We start from the raw sequence: 9,276 nt of genomic DNA, 5'->3' as shown, positions 1-9,276 counted from the left end.
GGTCTATTTTTAATCTTTTTTTATGTATGAGGCGCACCGGATTATAAAGCGCACTGCCGATGAATGGTTTATTTCCAATCTGTTTTCATATATAAGGCCCACTACCGATGAATGGTCTATTTTCTGTCATTTTTCATATATAAGGTGCACCGCCAACGAATAGTCTGTTCCTGATCTTTGTTCATATATAAAGCGCACCGGATTATAAGGCGCACTGCTGATGAATGGTCTGTCTTCTATCTTTTTCCCATATATAAGGCGCACTGCCTATGAATGGTCTATTTCCGATCTTTTTTTCATATATAAGGCGCACCGTCAATAAACAGTCTGTTTTTTATCTTTGTTCATATATAAAGTGCACCGGATTATAAGGCGCATTGTTGATGAATGGTGTATTTTCTATCTTTTTTCCATATATAAGGCGCACCGGATTATAAGGCGCACTGCCTATGAATGGTCTATTTTCGATCTTTTTGCATATATAAGGCGCACCGGATTATAAAGCGTACTGCCAACGAATGGTCTGCTTTCGATTTTTTTTCATATATAAAGCACACCGGATTATAAGGCGCATTGCTGATAAATGGTCTATTTTTGATCTTTTTTCGTATATAAGGCGCACCGGATTCTAAGGTGCGCTGCCGATGGATGGTATATTTTCGATCTTTCTTCATATACGAGGCGCACCAGATTGTAAAGCGCACTGCTGATGAATGGTCTATTTTCGATCTTTTTCTTGTATGAGGTGCACCGGATTATTAAGCGCACTGCCGATGAATGGTTTATTTCCAATCTTTTTTCATATATAAGGCGCACTGCCGATAAATGGTCTATTTTCGATCTTTTTTCATATATAAAGCGCACCGGATTATCAAGCGCACTGCCGATGAATGGTCTATTTTCTATCTTTTTCCATTTAAATGGCGCACCAGATTATAAAGCGCACTGCCTATGAATGGTCTATTTTCGATCTTTTTTCATATATAAGGCGCACCACCTAAGAATAGTCTGTTTTTGATCTTTTTTCATATATAAAGCGCACCGGATTCTAAGGTGCACTGCTGACGGATTACAAAGCGCACTGCTGATAAATGGTATATCTTCGTTCTTTTTTCATACATAAGGCGCACCGGACTCTAAGGCGCACTGCCGATGAATGGTCTATTTTTTATCATTTTCATATATAAAGCGCACCGGATTATAAGACGCACCGCTGATGAAGGGCCTATTTTCAATCTTTTTTCATGTATGAGACGCACCGGATTATAAGGCGCACTGCCGATGAATGGTTTATTTCCAATCTTTTTCATATATAAAGCACACCTGACTATAAGGCACACTGCCAATGAATGGTCTATGTTCGATCTTTTTCTATATAAAAGGCGCACAGGATTATAAGGCGTGCTGCCGATGAATGGCTTGTTTTCGATCTTTTCTCATATATAAAATGCATCGGATTATAAGGCGCACTGCCGATGAATGGTCTATTTTCGATCTTTTTTCATATTTAAGGCGCACTGCAGACGAATGGTATATTTTCTATCCTTTTTCATATATAAGACGCACTTGACTATAAGGCGCACTGCCGATGAATGGCATATTTCTGATCTTTTTTCATATATAAGGCGCATTGGATTATAAGGTGCACTGCCGATGAATGGTTTATTTTCGATCTTTTTTTACATATAAGGCGTACCGTTTTAGAGGGCTTAGAAGGCTACAATGTTAACTCCTATTGGCCGCATTTTACAAGTGTTTTTAATAGCTTTAGAATTTAAAAAAAAATAAGACACCTGTGTTCTTGTCTCTTTATGGTTTTGAACGATGGGCAAAATTCCCCACAATGTGCAGTTCCCCTTTAAAAAAAAGTTTTTTAACTGAAAATAAATGAAAGTAATATAATTTATGGGTGTACCATATTTTCCAGATCATAGGGCGCACCGGATTATAAGGCGCACTGCCAATGAATGGTATATTTTCAATCTGTTTTCATATATAAGGTGCACCGGATTATTAGGCGCACTGCCGATGAATGGTCTATTTTCAATCTTTTTTCATATATAAGGCGCACAGGATTATTAGGCGCACTGCTGATGAATGGTCTATTGTATTGTTCATGTGTAATGTTCTATATTTTCAATGGAACATATAAAATGTTGGTGTTGTTTACTTGAGTCATGTTGCCATGATAGTGCAGTCTGCACGCATCTCTTATGTTTGGCTGCCATCTACTGGTCACACTTATCATTTCACCATGGACCAAATAAAATGGCTTCGAGGTCGGTAAGCAAAACCAGAATTATTACGTACATTAGGCACACTCGGTTAAAAGGCGCATTGTCGTGTTTTGAGTGGGGAAAATAATTTTAAGTACACCTTATATTCTGCAAAATTTGATTAATCAACTTTATAACACAGGTGTGTCAAACTCAAGATGTGGCCCTCAACAGGTATATTGCTACCTGGTAAGGCTGGGAATCTTCGGGTACCACACGAGTCGATTCAGAATCAGTTCTCGATTCAATACGATTCTCTTTTTTTAATAACGTTGGGTGCAAGTTCTACGATTATTGTATTGAATTGCCGCCGGGTATATCATATGCGCCTACCTAGAAATACCGCCGGCTCAGGATTAACGCCGGGTCAAACTCATTTTGCAAAATATTATTTTTATTACTGCATGTCCAGAATCTCCGCCGGGTCAAACTCGTCACGTCACGGGTGACACTTCACCTGTCATCATTTTCAAAATGGAGGAGGCTGATTTCAATAATTTGAAATTGCATAAAGGGAAGAAGATTAAGAGCTATTCAGTAGGATTTAAGGTCCAAGCTATTGAATATGCTAAAAAGAACAGTAAGCAGCTATGTTTTATTAATATACCGTAGCTGCGTGTGTCAAATATGAGTCATTAAATGACTCCCGCCTCCTTGTAGTAGAGGGCGCTAGTGATCCTTCTTGCGACTACTCGGCTGAAGAAGAAGTGACAACAAGCAGCAAGAGTGTGTTTATTTTTTCTTCTCGCTTGCACTTTTAACATGGAAGATTACATATCTAAAATAAAACAGTTTTCTAAACTGGACTTTCAATCGAAGCAGGAGGTAATAAAGGAAGATCTCCATCGAGACAGAGAGACTTTTAAAACTGAAGAATGATAAGGAAGACTTCAATAAACAAGTTATCGATGCTTTGGATCAGAAGGAGCTGCGCATGGACTTCATTTCTAAGGAAAGGTAAGACCATAATAAAGCTTTTTTCATTAAATGTGGTTTTCATGATGTTATCCTTACATCACACTCAAATCTATAAGCGCAGGCCTAAATTTACCGCATGCCTTTGGTAAGCGTTGGAGTGAGAAGAGGTTTTAAAATAATTAGCGCCCCGACGGCAATTCAAGGAAATACGGTAACTGCATTCCTTCATGAAATAGATAAACAGCTCTGACACATTTCTGTATTACTTAATATAAATCTGGTTTTGTTTAATAAAACTCTACCCAAACATTTAATAAAGTTAAATACAAATAAGGCAAAAATAGAAATATCCAACACTTCTCTTTTATAAAGTAAATCTGTACAGCAGATATGATCATCCACATCAACAATGTGATTTGTCTGAGTGGCTGGACAGGACAGATAAAAAAAAAAAGTTGTATTTAAAAAAAATAAAAAATTTGATTTTTTTTTTTTGGGATCGATTAAGAATCACGATTCAAGGAAAATTGATTTTTTTTAACACTCCCAAATATGTATGTACATATATATATATATATAAACACACACACACAAAATATATGTATATATACACATATGTATGTACATATATATATATATATATATATATATATATATATATTCCCGGAGGGAACCCACACAGTCACGGGGAGGACATGCAAACTCCACACAGAAAGATCCCGAGCCCGGGATTGAACCCTGACTACTCAGAACCTTCGTGTTGTGAGGCAGACGCACTAACCCCTCTTCCACCGTGAAGCCAATAAATTAATATATATAATATAATATATATATAATATAGGGCTTCACGGTGGAAGAGGGGTTAGTGCGTCTGCCTCACAACACGAAGGTCCTGAGTAGTCAGGGTTCAATCCCGGGCTCGGGATCTTTCTGTGTGGAGTTTGCATGTCCTCCCCGTGACTGTGTGGGTTCCCTCCGGGTACTCCGGCTTCCTCCCATTTCCAAAGACATGCACCTGGGGATAGGTTGATTGGCAACACTAATTTGGCCCTAGTGTGTGAATGTGAGTGTGAATGTTGTCTGTCTATCTGTGTTGGCCCTGCAATGAGGTGGCAACTTGTCCAGGGTGTACCCCGCCTTCCGCCCAATTGTAGCTGAGATAGGCACTAGCGCCACCCTCGACTCCAAAGGGAATAAGCGGTAGAAAATGGATGGATATATTATATATAAATAATATAAATATATTCTACATATACTCTACATATGTTTATGTTTTGAGCAATGACAGTTTGAAAGAAAAAAAAAACAGCTTTGTTTTATTAGTCAACATTGCAACTTTTTCTGAATTACATTTAACCTTGAAGCTTTTTTATTTCACATTTGTTATGTTTTTTTATTTTAATAGTATTTTTAGAATGTGCCGTGGGCCTTTAAAACATTAGCTGTGGGCCGCACTTTTGATACAAAAATTAAATCTGATAAATTTATGGATAAAAAGCAGACGCATGCTCTCTCTCTGTCTCTCCCCTTCCCTCACGAATGCTGCTGCGTGCGCAATTTGTTTTGTTTTTAACCTTCTTAACACTGAACGTACATTGAAAATACAGACAACCATAACTCGAGGTGCTGGACATTCGGGGCGCTCCGCCCGGGCGTCCCCGCGGGTGGTTGGGGGGTTTCGGCTAGGGGAGGACGTGTGGTCAGAACCTAGCCCGGTCGCTGCTAGCATGCTAGGTCATAGACTGACCATACGTCCTCTTCACAGGACATGTCCTCTTTTGCGGAGCTTTCAGGGCGGAGTTTCTTAAATGCCTCAAATGTCCGGCATTTTGAGTATTGTTTACACAAAGTGCAGTACGCTACTTAATATGTTCGTGTGGAAACTCATTTGGTACACTTTCGCACCGAACCAGAAACCCCGTACCGAAACGGTTCTGTCACACATGGACTTGGACTTTGGTTGTTTCTTCGACGCGGATGATATTTAGGACGAGCCAGGCGTGAAAATGAGTACATATTTGTTGATATTCTAACAAACTACACAAAAAGGCAAACAAAGGGCGCGCACAGTGGCGGAGAACAAATACTTGGCTACAAAAACAAAGGCTGTAAACTAAAAACGTGAAACAAAAACACTTACGCTGTGGCATGAATAACAAACCAAAAACTTGCACTGAGGCATAAATACAAAACTTACGTGGCGTGGTCAAAAACGAACACCAAGGCATGAAGGTAGGTACATGGAAATGTGGGTAACGTATCAGTAGGTAAGGTAGGAAGTTGCCAGGCCGACTACCTGGTAACTCTGTCTTAAATAATAACTGTGATCATTTTAACAGGCGTGAGGGCTTAGGACAGGGGCGTGACTTGAGGGCAAGGTGAAAATCAATGAGTTGGCATGGAGACGAAAACAAACCAGGAAGTGCAACAACAGAACTGAGTGTCCAAAACATAAAACATAACATGACAAAAACAAAACATGATCCATAGGCATGACAGGTTCGATAAAATACCCGTACGTTACACCCTTAGTATACACATATATATGTATATATATGTAAATACTGTATATATATGTATGTATATATATATATATATGTGTGTGTGTGTGTGTATGTATGTATTTATACACATATATATGTATGTATATATATATATATATATATATATATATATATATATATATATATGTGTATATATATATATATATATATATATATATGTGTATATGTGTATATATATATATATATATATATATGTGTATATGTATATATATATATATATATATATATATATATATCGTATATAGTAAAGTGTGTGTAGGTTGCTGCTTTGGCCGCGGTGTTCCAAGTGGCAGCGGCGGGCAACACAAGGTATGATCTCGTGTTTCCCCCCGTGTGTGCTGCTTGGGTAATCCCTAATCCGGGAGTCACGGGGGCGGAGCTAAAAGCGAGTTATCTGCAGCAGATTAAGATTTCTGTCAGATGGCGCACGTCAAAATTTTGTATTCTTGCCAAAATCTTCACACCCAGTGTGCAAAAGTGTGAAATGTGACTCTTGCTGGCTCTATGAATTTAGACTGGATTTTAGCCTTTGAAGTTGTTGTTTGTTTTTTTTTACATCAAATTAGGCTGACTATTACATTAAATAGGCGCCAGCGCCCCCCGCCACCCCAAAAGGGAATAAGCGGTAGAAAATGGATGGATGGAAAATATGTGTGTTTAAAAATTCAGTGTATTAAAATACAGCATTTTAAAATTAATTAGGTGTAAAAAGCTATTTGTATAAAAATTCAGTGCAATGCAAAAATGCTTCAAAACCCAAGACTCGCTTCCGGAAAATTAAGACTGAAGCAACTAATCTTGTCTCAGAAGCAGCCAATGAGGTGCTTTCTTCTTAAATGACCAAAAATCTTGAAACTACAAATATTTCTGCATTGATTTAATTTTACTATAAATTTTTCTATGCTACATTTTTATACACAGATTTTTTTTTATACACAACATTTTTTACACTGATTTTATTTTACACTGAATTTTATATACTCGTTTTTTTATACATTTATTTTCCATAAAATTATTTTTTTTATAAAAGTACAATATTTACAATAAAAACTTTGCACACTACAATATTTACAATTAAAAAAGTACAATTTAATAATAAAAAAACTAAACACACTGCAATATGTGTAATCATGTAAGTACAGAATTGAATATAAAAAAGTCCAATAGTTTTCTTTAAAGTACAATATTTACTATTAAAAAAAAATTCAAGTACAATATTTACAACCACATAGTCCAATATTTACAATATAAAGCACACTGTTTACAATCAAAAAGTACAATATTTGTAATTGAAAATTAGCACACAGTATAGTTGGAATTGGGGGTTAAATCACCATACAATAATTCCCGGGAGTGGCACTGCTGCTGCCCACTGCTCCCCTCACCTCCCAGTGGGTGATCAAGGGTGATGGGTCAAATGCAGAGAATAATTTCACCACATCTAGTATGTGTGTGACAATCATTGGTACTTTAACCTTATATGGTCCCAAATTGCATGGCAGAGAACGAACCAAGCAGGAAGTCGAAGGAATTGTCTTCTCTAGGCTCAAACTTGCGGAAGGGTACGGAAATTTATCTGCACAGGGGTCTCTATCATTCGTAAATGGAAGAAGTTTCGAGCCATGTAATTCCTTTACATTTTTGGCTAAATTTGCAAAAAGCTCTGGAAAAAATAGTTTTTTACATTGTCATGTTGGGGTATTGTGTGTAGAATTTTGAGGACAAAAATTAGTTACCGTATTTCCTTGAATTGCCGCCGGGCCGCTAATTAAGTTAAAACCTCTTCTCACTCCTGCGCTTACCAAAGGCATGCGCTAAAAGTAAGCATGCACTAATTATTTTAAAACCTCTTCTCACTCCGGCACTTACCAAAGGCATGCAGTAAAAATATGAGTGTGATGTAAGCTTGGACCGTAAATCCTACTGAATAGCTCTTAATCTTCTTCCCCTTCGTGCGATTTCAAATTACCGATATTGAAATCAGCCTCTTCCATTTTGAAAATGATGACAGGGGAAGTGTCACGAGTTTGACCAGGCGGTAATACTAAGCATGTGCTAATTATTTTGGGAAGCGAGTCTGACCCGGCAGTAATTCAAGGCAGGCGCATACTATATGCCCTGCGGCAATTAAGGGAATACGGTAATTCCGTTTTAAAGTAGTTGAGTATGTATCAATGTGAATGTGTCAAAAATACTTCCCGTTTCCCGCCCGCCCAGACCTCACAGGGCGGTTGCGTGCGCGGCGTCATGGCGGCCGGGAGACACCTTCACCTCTGACATTCCCGCCGTCAGCCCAACGTGACGCCCGCATGCTGACATGGCGAGGCCAGCCGCGCTGATGGCGTACGTGGCGGCGAGGAGAAAGTGATGACACGGCCGCACGCGCGTTCGATCCCCGCACGCCACCGCCGAGCCTGGCATTAATTCGCTCTGACTCTGACACGCTTGCTCGTCTGCGGCGGCGAAGGGGATGACGGGGGGGGGGGGGGGGACAAACATACTCTTCATACTCTCAATCCAGTCCGGTCCGGTTTGGTTCTTGCCCGAGCTGATTCGGGGCCCAGAGGAGGCCGGGGCCGCGGAGTAACCGGACAGATGGGTGTGTGCCGGCAGCTGAGCTTCACGCTACGCTGGCTGGCCTCTGAGTCACGTTGGCGTGTGCGGTGATGTCATCCTTGTTTGGGCTCGCGTGTCGGAGGCGAGCAGGGGGAGGAGGGGGAGCGGCATAGAGGCCTGGGAGATGCTGCATCAGCTGCAGATATGAAACCAATAGAAGGCTCGCCATCTGCGCGCCTTTTGATGTCAACGTCTTGAGGCCCGGGGGGGGTCTTCGGTTTCTGCGTGTTCTCAACTTCACGTAGTCTAAAAACCTGCATGTTGATGAGGTTCATCGACATTCTGCTACCAACCCCGTTTCCATATGAGCATATGAGTTGGGAAATTGTGTTAAATGTAAATATAAACGGAAAACAATGATTTGTAAATCATTTTCAACCCATATTCAGTTGAATATGCTACAAAGACAACATATTTGATGTTCAAACTGATAAACAGTTTTATTTTTGCAAATAATCAATAACTTTAGAATTTGACGCCAGCAACAGGTGACAAAAAAGTTGGGAAAGGTGGCAAAAAAATTCTGATGAAGTTGAGGAATGCTCATCAAACACTTATTTGGAACCTCCCGCAGGTGTGCAGGCTAATTGGGAACAGGTGGGTGCCGTGATTGGGTATAAAATCAGCTTCCCAAAAAATGCTCAGTCTTTCACAAGAAAGGATGGGGCGAGGTACATCGCTTTGTCCACAACTGCGTGAGCAAATAGTCAAACAGTTTAAGAACAATGTTTCTCAAAGTGCAATTGCAAGAAATGTAGAGATTTCAACATTTACGGTCCATAATACCATCAAAAGCATCAGAGAATCTGGAGAAATCACTGCAAGTAAGCGGCATGGCCGGAAACCAAAATGGAATGACCGTGACCTTCGATCCCTCAGACGGCACTGTATCAAAAACCGAC

The sequence above is a fragment of the Nerophis ophidion genome, linkage group LG11 (assembly GCF_033978795.1).
Source record: "Nerophis ophidion isolate RoL-2023_Sa linkage group LG11, RoL_Noph_v1.0, whole genome shotgun sequence".
In the NCBI taxonomy this organism is placed as follows: domain Eukaryota; kingdom Metazoa; phylum Chordata; class Actinopteri; order Syngnathiformes; family Syngnathidae; genus Nerophis; species Nerophis ophidion.
Note: the sequence above shows the minus strand (reverse complement) of the source record.